Source organism: Ornithorhynchus anatinus, unplaced genomic scaffold, assembly GCF_004115215.2.
Source record: "Ornithorhynchus anatinus isolate Pmale09 unplaced genomic scaffold, mOrnAna1.pri.v4 scaffold_88_arrow_ctg1, whole genome shotgun sequence".
NCBI classification, from domain to species: Eukaryota; Metazoa; Chordata; class Mammalia; order Monotremata; family Ornithorhynchidae; genus Ornithorhynchus; species Ornithorhynchus anatinus.
In genome coordinates, this window is record NW_024396941.1 from 567,649 (window position 1) to 582,621 (window position 14,973).

A 14,973-nucleotide genomic window follows, 5' to 3' on the forward strand; every position below is an offset into this window, starting at 1 on the left:
ACTCACAAGCCCGTGTCGTTTCCGCTACGCCATGCCCTTCATTCATTCAATCGTATTTACTAAGCGCTTACTGTGTACAGAGCACTTTTCTAAATGCTTGGAAAGTGCAATTCGGGTTCCTTCTGTTCCTTTTGCTTTAGGATGGCTTGAACAGCAGCTGTGGGGAAATCCCTACCAGCCCCGGCACCACCAGACTGTAGAACTCTAGGCTATGTGTTTCATGTTGCCTTCGGGTTTCTAATGTCATTCATTCAGCATTCTTTTATTATATTCATGAAGCTTTTACTCTGTGCAGAGCTCTGTGCTAAGTATTTGGTAAAGTACCATAGAGATAGTAGACAACGATCCCATCTCTCAAGGAACTTGCATTCTGGCCAGGGGGATGGGATGGGGACAAGATACTAAATAAATAACAAATAGTGGAAAGAAACTAAGTAAAAATATACGTTCATCAATGGTAAGTTGGTGGGGAGGGGGATGAGTATCCAAGTACTTAGGAGTCACAGCAGTACTGAAGTAGAAGTAAGGAAGAGGGTAGGATGGGGAACAAAAATTATTCAGGCCCGTGATGTGCTGATGATAAAATATTGGACCTAGCAGCTGTGCTTTACTAAGGTCTCTTGCTGATCTGAGGCCTGCTAGGAATTTTCTTCTCTAATTTTTTCCTTTTTACCTAAAAGTTCATGTCAGTCTCTTCCTCTGTCTCAGAATCCCTTCGTATTCTTCTCCGATATCACAATAGTGATACTAATAATTGTGATATTTGTTAGGTGCTTACTTTGTATCAAACACTGTACTCTAGTGCTGGGGTAGATAGGAGATATTCAAGTTGTACACAGTTGCTGTCCCACCTAGGGATCACAATCGCTGTGCGAATTAAATTCCCAGTTTACAGATGATGAAACTGAGTCACAGAGGAGGTAAGTGACCTGCCAAAAGTCACCCAGCAAGCAAATGGCAGAACTGGGATTAAAACCCAAGTCCTTTGAATCCCAGACCTCTGCTCTTGCTTCTAAGCCATATAAAGAGTGCAGTTTGCACCTTTTAGAAACAACGTGTTGAACAGGATGCCCGTCGGCCTATATTGCTTCCTGTGATCTTGACAGGCCAGACAGAAAGACCACCTTGAAGATCTGCCCTTTCCTCTCCACCCAAACGGCTATCTTACTGTTGCGGACTCAGCGTGGCTCAGTGGAAAGAGCATGGGCTTTGGAGTCAGGGCTCATGAGTTCGAATCCCAGCTCTGCCACTTGTCGGTTGTGTGACTGTGGGCAAGTCACTTAACTTCTCTGTGCCTCAGTTCCCTCATCTGTAAAATGGGGATTAAGACTGTGAGCCCCACGTGGGACAACCTGATTCCCCTATGTCTACCCCAGCGCTTAGAACAGTGCTCGGCACATAGTAAGCGCTTAACAAATACCAACATTAATTAATTAATCATAATATCCCGGCTAGATTACTGTGTCAGCCTGCTCTCTGATCTCCCTTCCTCCTCTCTCTCCCCACTCCAGCTGGGCTCTGCTGCCCAGCTCATCTACCTGCAGAAACGCTCTGAGCATGTCACTCCTCTTCTTAAAAACCTCCAGTGGTTGCCTATCAACCTCCACACAAAACCAAAACTTCTCACTCTAGGCTTCAAAGCTCTCCATCACCTTGCCCCCTCCTACCTCTCCTCCCTTATCTCTTTCTACTGCCCACCCCACACGCTGTGCTCCTCTGCCACCCACCTCCTCACCGTTCCCTGTTTTGGCCTATCTCGCCGTTGATCCCTGGGCCATGGTCCTTCTGAGGTCCTGGAATGCCATCCCTCCTCACCTTCGCCAAATTAATTATTTTCCCCTCTTCAAAACCCTACTTAAAGCTCACCTCTTCCAAGAGGCCTTCCCAGACTGAGCTCCCCTTTTCCCTCTACTTCCTCTACCCCAGCTAAACCCTCTTTTCCCCCCATTTTCCTCTGCTCCTCTCCCTCTCCCTTCCCATCCCCTAAGCACTGTAATCATCCGCTAAACTGTATATATTTTCATTACCCTATTCATTTTGTTAATGAGATGTAGATCAACTTGATTCTATTTATTTGCTATTGTTTTAATGAGATGTTCATCCCCTCGATTCTATTTATTGCTATTGTTCTTGTCTGTCCGTCTCCCCCACTTAGACTGTAAACCCATCAAAGGGCAGGGACTGTCTCTATCTGTTCCCGATTTGTACATTCCAAGCGCTTAGAACAGTGCTCTGCACACAGTAAGCGCTCAATAAATAGTATTGAATGAATGAATGAATATTGACCCCAAAAACCTTACTGAATAACTATTGACACTGCTACCGGGCCCCAGTTGAGAAATAATCTAAAAGTAGAACACAAGGGAACTTTGGTTGGTAGATTAAGGCAAATATGCAGAAGAAGCTCGATGTGATGGTCAGCGAGTAGAATGTAAAGGCTGGGGAAAACTCTTGTCGCTGCTGCTTGCTGTTAACCAAAGGGACGCCAGAGACAGCCCCAACTAGAGTAGATCTTTTAGCCGGGGATGCCCGCGCTGGTCTCAACCCTTACTCGGACTGAACACTGGCTGAGGCCGATCATCTTGTGGTAGGAGAAATCACATTGTCTCTGGGTTGAGGGCTTAATCTCTTTGCCCCTGCTTGGAGGTATTAATGGTGTCTCATCACCCCTGGGTTGGGGGGTTTAATGGAAGAAGGATCCTGTACTACGAATGATTTGTGGGGTTAAAAAATGTTTTTTCTTACAATAATACTGAATTCCATGGTTTGTTCCATCAGTACAGCTGAGTCACAAACCCCCTTGTCCCTAATTGGACTTATCGGGATGTAACATTAAATTGGGGCCAGAAATGGGATTCTGTGTGTCAGAGTTTATGACTGAATAGACACGCAATCTCTCTCTCTCTCTAATAATAATAATAACGCTGATGGTATTTGTTAAGTGCCTACTATGTGCCAAGCACTGTTCTAAGCGCTGGGGTAGATATAAGGCAATCAGGTTGTCCCACATGGGGCTCACAGTTTGAATCACCATTTTAGCGATGAGGTAACTGAGTCACGGAGAAGTGAAGTGACTTGCCCAAAGTCACACAGCTGATTAGCAGCGTGGCTAGGTGGAAAGAAGACAGGCTTAGGAGTCAGAGTCACGGATTCTAATCCCTGCTCCGCAGCTGGGAATAGAACCCATAATCTTCTTGCTCTATCCCCTAAGCCATAGTGCTTCTCAGCCATTTGGTCATGGCTACAGTATTGTATGGAGATGGTTCAGATTTCCCCACTGGACCCTGGGACCACTCCAAAGATCCCCCCCCCCCCCCCCCCAGCTCAGATGATCCCGAGGGCTTCCCCTTTCCGGGAGGGAGAAACCACATTGAGCATCCCTCTCCCATCGCCCCACTTAACCCGGCGATTAAAGAGGACAACTTCTATCTGGGGCGCTATGAAGTTCAAATTTTTCTCCAAGCAGCCACTGCAAGCCAGCTTGAGCAGGGTGACTGACTTTTAAAGGGAGTGCTGCTCTTTAAACTGCAGTGAACTGGGCAGCACAAGAGAGGGAGCCTGCTTGTCCCCAGGATTTCCATGAAAAATCTCCAGGGTCAATTAACCTCCCCACCAGTTAACTGCATTAAACTAGATTTACACACATAGGTGCTAACTGTTGCCCTGCTGATAATGAACATGACAAGGAGTCAGATTTTCAGGAGGAAATAGTAAATTTTTATCTGGGACTATCACCAAGCTTACCCCAGGAAAATTGTCTTATATTGCTGAGCTCAAGCGAAGAACAATAAACCGCGACCCTAAGTTCTGTAAACCTCCTTTTATGGCTAGTTTCCCAGGCCCTTGATATGATATGACACCCTTACACACCTTCCCTTGAATGTCACTATTTACTTCAGGGGCAGTTTATCTTAATCTGATCCACCAGGTGTCCTTCTTGGCTTTCCTTTCTTGCTGGTCTTAGTAATTTTGTCTAGCTACATCTCCTTACTTCTGTTTCTTTATCGGAGGAGTTACACAAACAGTTTCACTCATGATTGGCTCTCTGTTTCTCCTTCATTTCAAATGATTCAAAATCATTCAGAAAAGTGGAGAAAGTGCTCAGGTAACCATGGATAACTGTGACTAGTAGTTGTAATGATTGGTAGAGTCAGATGACGTGGGCTTTAAGGAAAGAGGAGAGGAATGGAAGCAATCACGTTGGAATTGAAGGGAGAGGACAAGGCCAACTCCTCCCCTTTTCTCTGTTAAATGGGGAAGAGTGAGAAGCCAAAGCCACCTTGGGAGAGCGGGTAGAGAAGACGGCATCATCAGTGCTGAGCTAGGTTTTGGTGAAAAGGAGGAGCAGTAACTAGGTTAGGAAGAGACTAAGGGTGAATGGGAGTTTGGTGGTGATGAAATTGGGGTGCTATAGGTGGGACTGGGGTGGGCATGGCACTAGAAATTCCATCTCACTGGACTGAACAGTGAGAACTTTTTCTCTTGCGCTGACCTTCACCAGCCTTTCCCCATGTCATCTTGTCTTCCTCGACGCCCTCCCCACCCTACCACCCACTCCTTGAAAGTGAGTTCCGTCTGTGACATAGGTGTAGTGATGCATGTCCTGAGATCTTAGAATTCTGGTACCCTCAGGATCGGGACTCATTTGGGGTCATGACCCCAAGCTTCCCTCTGATCAAACTCTTTAGGAAAGAAGATGAAGAGGATGTTATTTCCAAGGTAAATTTAAGGTTCTGGAGGATCAAATAGCTGACACTATAGTGTAGCTGAAGGATGAGAGAGAGAGGTAGGGTTATCCCCACAGAGTTGGCAGTTGAATTGTATGAAGAAAAGAGCTCCCAGGGAGAGACAGGGAAGAGGGAGAAGAGAAGAAGAGCACCCAGAATAGTCAAGGGGTGAGATTAGGACAGGTTTTATAATAAAATTTTAGCAGGAGCAGTCAAGTGTCTGGAATCAGGAGTTGTCCTGTGACTGTAAAACCCAGGCCGTGAAGAGATTCTAAGATGGCAAAATGTTAGAATGTGACAACTGCATAAAGAGCAAGACCAGGAGGAAAGGGCAAAGAAGCAGTGATTATAAGTTTAGCATGTATACAGAACTTACAGAGCTTACTCTTTGCCACGTATTCTATAGTAAGCACTAGAGTAGGTAAAATATAAACATTCAGCATAGCTTAGTGGAAAAGGAACAGGACCTGAGTTCTAATCCCAGCTGGGCAAATTGTCTGCTCTATGATCTTAAGAAAGTGACTCAACTTCTGTGTGCCTTAGTTTCCTGAACTGTGAAATGGGAGAATGAATATCCTCTCCTATCCATTCAGGTGAATGGCTTCATTTAGGACAGTGTCTGAATAGATTGAATTTTGTATAACCCAGTGACTAGCACAGTGGTTGGCATATAGAGAGTGCTTATAAATACCCTAATGATTATCATTATTAATATAGATTTGCCCAGTAGAGGTCAAGGGAAAGCTGGGTGAATGCAGGCTCAGTAGAACAAAGAGGGTGAGATACAGACAGTAGGGGCAGGATTGCACTGTAAGAGTTCAGTAAGAGATATTGAATCCCAGGGACAGCTTCTTGGGATGTTGAGTATTTCCTTCAATCAATCAATCAATCAATCATATTTATTGAATTTTTACTATGTGAAAAGCACTACACTAAGCGATTAGGAGAGTATAATATAACAGAATTAGCAGACATGTTCCCTGCCCATAAGGGGTTTACAGTCTACAAGACAGACATTAATAAGAATACATAAGTAATTTATAATATAAAATTTAAAGATATATACATAAGCGCTGTGGGGATGGGGTGGGTGAATTTCAAGTGTCCAAAGGTCACAGAAAGAAGTGCAGAGACAATGCTGAAGGAAGAGCGAGCTGGGGAAGAGAGCTCTTGATGACAGAAGACCTCTTGGAGGAGATGTGCCCTTTGTAATGCTTTGAAGGTGGAGAGAGTGGTTGTCTGGCATATACAGAAGGGGAGGGATTTCCAGGCTAGGGGGATGATGTGGGAAAAGATTGATAGATTGATTGATTGATTGAAGCAAATACTCAACATGCCAAGAAGCTGTCCCTGGGAATCAGTATCTCTTGGGCCTATTATTATTGTTATTATTAATAGCAGTAGTAATAGTTGATAGGAGGAGGAGGAGGAGGAAGAGTAGCACTGTATTTGTTTAGCACATACTATGAGCTAAGCAATGTTCTAAGTGCTGGAGTAGATACGAGTCAATCAGGTCGAGAGCAGCCCCTATCCCCCAAGGGGACTGTGGGGGTAACCCACAATCTAAGTAGGTCAGAGAAAGGGTATTTAATCCCCATTTTACAGTTGAGGACATTGAGGCACAGAGAAGTTAAGTAACTTGTCCAGGGTAAGAGAGAAAACATTTGGCAGAGTGAGGATTTGAAACCTGTTCCCCAACCCCCAGGTCGCTGCTCTTTCCACTAGTCGACACTGCTTCACACTGCACCTTCATGACACTGCCCCTCCTCAATGGATTTCTTCACCTTTTTATTCTTTCTCTTCCTCCTCAGACTCCTTGACCTCTTCTTCTTCCCGAACTTCCTGCAGTGGGGCAGGCACCCTGCCTCCTATGGGATATACTAAAATTGGAACGATACAGAGAAGATTAGCATGGCCCCTGCGCAAGGATGACACGCAAATTCGTGAAGCGTTCCATATTTTTTCCGCTCAACTGTATATATTTTCGTTACCCTATTTATTTTGTTAATGAATTGTACATCGCCTTGATTCTATTTAGTTGCCATTGTTTTTACGAGATGTTCTTCCCCTTGACGCTGTTTAGTGCCATTGTTCTTGTCTGTCCGTCTCCCCCGATTAGACTGTAAGCCCGTCAAACGGCAGGGACTGTCTCTATCTGTTGCCGACTTGTTCATCCCAAGCGCTTAGTACAGTGCTCTGCACATAGTAAGCGCTCAATAAATACTATTGAATGAATGAATGAATGATAGGAAGATTGATCAACTGCAGGTGGGAAAAGGATCAAAGAGGACAGCCAGCCAGCAGCCCCTGGAGCTTCCCCTTCAGGAAAGAGAACAGCAAAGGAGGCTCTGTCACGGAGTCTTGGAGTCTGGGATGGAACTTTGGAGAGGAGAGAGAGTTCCATATTCCTGAGGTCAAGTGACATGGAAGAGAGCTCCTCCCAGAGGTCGCTATTGGTCAGTTCTGCTCGTTCTGTCAGTACCCATGAGCTGGACACCAAAAGCTCATATCCTGGGGAAAGGACATGCTGCTGTTCCACCTCATTACTCCCTTCTCACCGAGAAGTAATATACAGGGCATCTTTGGCCGGAAACCCAATACCAGTCCCTAAGAGTACAAAGGAGGCTGTTACAGTTTCTCAGACCTCTTCCTTCCCTTCTTCTCCCTCCTCTTCCTTTTCCACCTCGTCATTCTTTCTTCTTTTCCACCTCATCCTTCTCCTCTTACCACTACAGCTCCTCTTCCTCTTCCTCCTCCTCCTCCTCCTGCTCCTCTGCCTCCTCCTCCTCCTCCTCCTCCTCCTCCTCCTCTTCCTCCTCCTCCTTTCTTCTCCTCCCTCTCTTCTACTGTCACATCTGCCTTGTCCTCCTCCTCCTCTTCTTTGTCCTTCTCTTCCCCATCATCCGTGTCCTCTTCCCACACCTCAGGCAGTTGGATAGGCACCCTGCTTCCCTCTGGGGAGTCTCCTCAAGATGGAGGGACTGAGCACCAGCTTCTGAGGGGAAAGATCCAACCTGATGTTATCAAACAGCAGCTGGAGCTTCACCTCCAAAACAGGATCATCTGGCAACAAAGTCTTCCTCCAAATAAAGTCCAAGAGTCCCTTAGCCTGCTGCTGCCCCAATGTGGAGACTGGGAGAAGGGAGGAATGGCCCCGTCCTAGAGTGCCAGGCAGACCAAGAAGAGTCGTGAGGTGCAACTCAGCTCAGACAGCCCTAAGTATTCCACCCAGAGCACCCAGGACCTGAAAATCAAACTCCTTTTCTCTGGGGAAAGCTTCCCCTGCTGTTCATCTCCTTCAGTCTATTCTGTTCAAAAAGAGGAGACTACATCCAAAGCTTATTTAGAGCACACCCAACATCCAGATACTGACTCACCTAGAGAGCCTGTCCTAGGGCTCAGCACCATCTCCTACACACCATCTCCAGCCATCTCTCCACCTTTCTCAGCCTGCTTGGCCTCCTCTTCCTGTGGATGCTCTTGCAGTATGACAGATATCCTGGCTCCCTCTGATATCTCCCCTGATGAGGAAAGGACAAAACAACTGAAGATGAAGACCAGGATCAGGGAGGATGACTTTGAACTGCCACCGAGTTTCAACTTCAGAAAAAGCCCTTGAAGCAGCAGAAGGATCTTCTCCAGAGAATACGCAAACCTCAGATTCTGCTCTCACCCAAAGTTAGGGACCGAGAGAAGGGAGAGATGGCCTGGTCCCTGAAGCCCAGTCAGATATGTGGGAGTCCAGGATGGCCAGAAGCCAGTCTGTCTGACCCGATCACCCACCTGGAGACCAACATCAGGCAGAAATACCTGGCGTTCCTTCTGGGCCAGCACGACATCAAATAGACTCATCCGTGTCAATGGCAGGGGAAGGAAGAACCAACTCGGCCTCATCCCCAATTCCAACTTGGAAGCCGGGCACAGAGGTCACACTGAACATGGTGTGAGCTCTGGCCGTGGATCTGTCCCTCTGGTGGCTCCCCGGGTACTGATCCCTGAGCCTCAAATTACTCCCTGCCATGGTGGCAGCGGCTGGAAACTGGTGTCCATAAGGCTCCTGACATCCCTCAGTGAATACTTAAAATAAAGTCCCCTTATGGTTTGTTTTATCTTGCTTTCTTAATGAAATGGCAGAAGGATCATCGTCGGCTTTCCTCCCTTCAGCTCCCCTCTTCTGCCATGTTCCCAAGCTGGGCATGTAATGCTGCAGAGTCTGGAATGGGCAGAGGCAGGGGGTGAAAGAGAAGACATGAGGTGGTGTTGTGGTAGCAAGCTGCCTCAGTGAAGGCAGGAATCAGATGATGCTTGGGTCTGTGAGGAGTTGGTAGGTGTTCCACACAGCCCTGGGAGGGAAATTGCAGCCACTGTCTTCCTGTATGAACCGCATGGAGCAGGAGCCAGAAGGACAAACACTATGCTTCCAATGTCCAGAAAGTGTCCCAGAGACAGTTGATAATAATAATAATTATCATGGTATTTGTTACACGCTTACTCCGTGCCAAGCACTGTTCTTTGAGCTTGAGAAGATACAATAATAATAATAATAATAATGTTGGTATTTGTTAAGCACTTACTATGTGCAGAGCACTGTTCTAAGCGCTGGGGTAAACACAGGGGAATCAGGTTGTCCCACGTGGGGCTCACAGTCTTAATCCCCATTTTACAGATGAGGGAACTGAGGCACAGAGAAGTTAAGTGACTTGCCCACAGTCACACAGCTGACAAATGGCAGAGCTGGGATTTGAACTCATGAGCCCTGACTCCAAAGCCCGTGCTCTTTCCACTGCGCCACGCTGCTCCTGATACAAGATACAAGATAACCAGGTTTTCCCACCTGGGACTTACATTCTCAATCTGCATTTTACAGATGAGTTAGCTAAGGCACAGAGAATTGAATAATAATGTTGGTATTTGTTAAGCGCTTACTCTGTGCCGAGCACTGTTCTAAGCGCTGGGGTAGATACAGGGTCATCAAGTTGTCTCACGTGAGGCTCACAGTCTTTATCCCCATTTTACAGATGAGGTAACTGAGGCCCAGAGAAGTGAAGTGACTTGCCCACAGTCGCACAGCTGACAAGTGGCAGAGCCGGGATTCAAACTCATAACCTTTGACTCCCAAGTGACTTGCCCAAGGTTACACAGCAGACACGTGGTGGAGCCAGGATAAGAATTTACATTCTCTGACTCCCGAGCCTGTGTCGTTTCCGCTACGCCATGCCCTTCATTCATTCAATCGTATTTACTAAGCGCTTACTGTGTACAGAGCACTTTTCTAAGCACTTGGAAAGTGCAATTCGGGTTCCTTCTGTTCCTTTTGCTTTAGGATGGCCTGAACAGCAGCTGTGGGGAAATCCCTACCAGCCCCGGCACCACCAGACTGTAGAACTCTAGGCTATGTGTTTCATGTTGCCTTCGGGTTTCTAATGTCATTCATTCAGCATTCTTTTATTATATTCATGAAGCTTTTACTCTGTGCAGAGCTCTGTGCTAAGTATTTGGTAAAGTACCATAGAGATAGTAGACAACAATCCCTGCTCTCAAGGAACTTGCATTCTGACCAGTGGGATGGGACGCAGACAAGATACTAAATAAATAACAAATAATGGAAAGCAACTAAGTAAAAAGATACGTTCATGAGTGGTAAGTTGGTGGGGAGGGTTATGAGTATCCAAGTACTTAGGAGTCACAGCAGTACTGAAGTAGAAGTAAGGAAGAGGGAAGGGTGGGGAATAAAAATTATTCAGACCCGGCATGTGCCGATGATAAAATATTGGACCTAGCAGCTATGCTTTACTAAGGTCTGTTGCTGATCTGAGGCCTGCTAGGGATTTTCTTCCCAAATTATTTCTTTTTTACCCAGAAGGTGATGTCAGCTTCTTCCTCTGTCTCAGAATCCCTTTGGATTCTTTTCCCATATCACAATAGTGATACTAATAATTGTGATTTTTTTAGGTGCTTACTTTGTATCAAACACTGTACTCCAGTGCTGGGGTAGAGAGAAGATATTCAAGTTGTATACAGTTGCTGTCCCACCTAGGAATCACAGTCGCTATGTGAATTGAATTCCCAATTTACAGATGATGAAACTGAGTCACAGAGGAGGTAAGTGACCTGCCAAAAGTCACCCAGCAAGCAAATGGCAGAACTGGGATTAGAACCCAAGTCCTTTGAATCCCAGACCTGTGCTCTTCCTTCTAAGCCATATGAAGAGTGCAGTTTGCAGCTTTCATAAACAACGTGTTGAACAGGATGGCCGTCGGCCTATATTGCTTCCTGTGATCTCGACCGGCCAGACAGAAAGACCACCCTGAATATCTATTGACACCGAAAACCTTACTGAGTAACTATTGACACTGCTACCAGACCCCAGTTGAGAAATAGTCTAAAAATAGAACACAAGGGAACTTTGGTTGGTATATTAAGGCAAATATGCAGAAAGAAGCTCGATGTGACGATCAGCGAGTAGAATGTAAAGGCTGGGGAAAAACTCTTGTTGCTGCTGCTTGCTGTTAACCAAAGGGACGCCAGAGACAGCCCCTACTAGAGTAGAGTCCATATCTCTATGCTCTATTACTTCCCCTATCCATAATCTATAATAATAATAATAATGATGGCATTTGTTAATCAATACACCAAATCTTTCTATTTTAATGTCTCTCCATAATAATAATAATAATGATAATAATAATGGTATTTTCCAAGCACTGTTCTAAGCCCTGGGTTAGATACAAGGTCATCAGGTTGTCCCACGTGGGGGCTCACAATCTTAATCTCCATTTTACAGATGAGGGAACTGAGGCACAGGGACGTTAAATGACTTGCCCAAAGTCACACAGCTGACAAGTGGTGGAGCCGGCATTCGAACCCATGACCTCTAACTCCCCATCCCGGGCTCTTTTCACTAAGCCCCGCTCCTTCTTAGCAGGACAGGGATCGTTTCTGCCAACTCTGTTGTATTGTACTTTCACGACCTCTTAGTACAGGGCTCTGTATATGTTTATAAAGTGCTCAATAAGTACTATTGATTAACAAATACCCTAATTTTTTACCACCTGTGGTAACTGGCAACTGGATTAGGACTCTTTTAGGGCACCTTGGGGGTCCCCAGGTTTGCTGCTCCTGTCACCTGACTCTTAGATTCAAAATCCCCAGAAACCATATATTAGATGATGGTAGTCTTTATTAAGTGCTCACCATTTGCAGAACACTGCATTAAGTGCTGGGAAAGTGTACCCCTGTGGGTATTAAACATGGTCTCTGCCTCAGGAGGAACATGGTCTAGGGGTCCAAGTGAGGAGAAGGGACAGGCAAGTTGGCAATAATAATAATAATGAGACGTTAAAACACGTCACAGACGAAATCAAAACAACATCAGTAGGGTGCTGTGGCTAGAGCACGGGGTGAGCACTCCGTAAATTATATTACCAAGTCTACTACTAGAGGAGCAGGATTTCAGGCTCCTCTTGACTCCTTGTGAATCAAGGCTGATCTGCAGCCCCAGCTGCTAGAGCAGCCACCAGACTTCCCGAGATTTTGTGGACGCCTAATTTTGTGAATGTTTTTCTCTCTGCCATGGAGAAAGGGAGGACGGGAGGGATGCCCCTTGATGGTGCTGGAGAGTTGGAGTCGGTGGTGGGGAGGCAGCACGGGAGCCACGGCGGCGGCTTTCACCCATGGTGCGGTGCACAGGGCGTGCTAGGAGAGAAGACGGGAGTTACCCCGAATGCTTACTCTGGCTGTAGTGGAGGTGGGGAAAAGTGAGAGAAGAGAGCATAATGATACTAACTGTGGTAAGTGCTTACTGTGTACCTACTAAGCGCTGGTGTGGATACAAGCAAATCGGTTCGGACGCAGGCTCTGTCCCACCTCGGGCTCAAAGTCTTAATCCCCGTTTTACAGAGGAGGTAACTGAGGCACAGAGAAGTGACGTGACTTACCCAAGGCCACACAACCAACAAGTGGTGGAGCCAGGATTAGAACCCTCGACCTTCGGTCTCCTTCTGTGTTTCATCCACTACGCTATGCTGCTTCCAGCAGATAGGCAGATGGTGGTGACCCTCCTCGTTGATGCACAGGGGCAGAAAGTGAGCTCCACCCTGGTGCTGCTTCACGGCCGACACCATCTCGAACGTGTCTACCCGTCAGCTCCGAGGAGTTGGGGGTGTGGCCAGAGTCCAGAGATTAGTTGGGGGTTCGGGACACGGATTCTCACTACATCACTCGGATCCGCCTCGGCTGCCTGTCCCTACCTTCCCATCCCCCCTACAGGGTCGGAGCAGGGGACTGGTACTTTTGAACAGCACCACGGCCATCCTCCCCATCATGTCCAGTGTTAATGGCGTGTGGTTTGCGCCCTTCAGCCCAGGCTGGGGCCAACCGTGGCTCGTCTCTAAGGACTGGGACAGAGACAGCCTGGCTTGGCTTCCTCAGGGATGATGATCACAGAAATAATAATAACGATAATGATAATATCAGTCATCTAGACGCCAATCTCGTTGTGGGCGGGGAACGTGTCTGTTTATTGTTACTCTCTACTCTCCCAAGCTCCTAGTACAGTGAACTGCACACAGTAAATGCTCAATAAATATGATTGAATGAAAGAATTAATAATAATATGCATGGGGGCACTTATTTAGCGTTTTCTATATGCCAAGTACTTTACTAAGGGCTGGGGTAGATTCAAGATAATTGGGTTGAATACAGTTCTTGTCTCCATGGGGCTCACAGTTTAAGTAGGATTGAATCCACACTTTACAGATGAATAAACTGAGACACAGAGTCGTTAAGCCACTTGTCCGAGGTCACACAGCAGGGATGTAGCGGAGAGGTGGTAGAGTCTGATCCCTCCTCATGGCCCTTGTGGCCCTTGGGCTGACAGATGTGCTTTTTCTCTGGCTCAGGCCCTTGGCCTGGTTTCTCCTCTCTTCCCCTGGGGGAGTGATGGGAAATTCAGTGGGAGGACAGGCTTTGGGTGGAAAAACATGGAGCTCTGTTTTGGTCATGTTAAACTTGAGGTAGAGATGACTTGAAGGCAGGAAGAAATGCGAGAGGGCGAAAGATCAGGGCCAGAGATGTAGATTTGGGTATCGTCCACGTAGAAGTGGTCCCTGAAGCCATGGGAGCGAATGAGTTCTCCGAGGGAATGGGTGTAGGTGGAAAATATAAGGGGACACAGAACTGAACCTTGAGGGACCCCTGCAGTGGGGGGGCAGGAGACAGAAGAGGAACCCACAATGAAGACAGAGAATGAACAGCCAGAGAGATTAGAGGAGGACCAGGAGAGGACAGTGTCAGTGAAGCCAAGGTTGGATAATGATCTCAGGAGAAAGGGGTGGTCGACAATGAGAGGGAGCTAAGAGGTCGAGGAGGTTTAGGATGGAGTATAGGAGATCTTCAGTGACCTGTGAGAGAGTAGTTTCTTTGGAGTGAAGGGGACGGAAGCCAGATTGGAGGGGGTCAAGGAGAGAAGTGGAGAAGAGGAATTTGAGACAGTGGGTGTGGACAACTCGCTCGAGAGGTTTGGAGAGGAACGGTAGGAAGGAGATGGGGCGATAACTGGAGGGATCTGTGGGGTCAAGGGAGGGGTTTCTTTTTTAGGATAAGGGAGACATGGACATGTTTGAAAGCAGTGGGGAAGAAGAGCGAACAGTTGAAGATGGCTGTTAAGAAGAGAAGAATGGAGGGACCAAGTATTTTGATAAGGTGTCAAGTAATGGGGTCAGATGCGCAAGTGGAGGGGGTGGCTTTTGAGAGGAGGCAGGAGATCTCTTCTAGAGATAATCCTGGGAAGGATGGGAGAGTTGAAGAGGGGCCAGTAGGAGGGATAGACTAAAGAGGGACAGCCGAGATTTGGGGGAGCTCCCCGCCTGATGGTGTCATTTTCTTAATAAAGTAGGCGGCCAGGACATTCAGGGCAAGGGAAGGGGGAGGTGGGGGGCAGGGGGCCTGAGGAGGGAGTTTAAGTTCTTGAACAACTGGAACGATGACAAAAATTGCCTCCACCACCTAATTTTCTCCAGCCATCCTCAATTTCTGAGGAGGAAATCAAAGATTATTTTTGTAATCAGTCACCACAGTATAGGCTGGGATAGGAAGAGGAGATGGGATAGAACACTCTAAAGGCTGGAGCTGGAGGAGGGAGTTTCTTCACTGAGGCGTGTGAACTCGGCGATAAGAGGCGTCCCCCCAAAATGAAGCCCCAGTAGTAAAATTCCAGTCCCCACTCATTTATCTCTGTAGTAAACTT

General features: G+C 46.8%; 1 non-coding gene across 1 annotated transcript; it reads left to right on the forward strand.

Moving 5' to 3' along the window:
* The first annotated feature begins 6,586 nt into the window (after nt 1–6,586).
* Nucleotides 6,587–6,690, forward strand: LOC114808998. Its single transcript, XR_003756749.1, has one exon. It is a non-coding gene; the product is annotated as a U6 spliceosomal RNA (small nuclear RNA).
* Nucleotides 6,691–14,973: the final 8,283 nt, after the last annotated feature.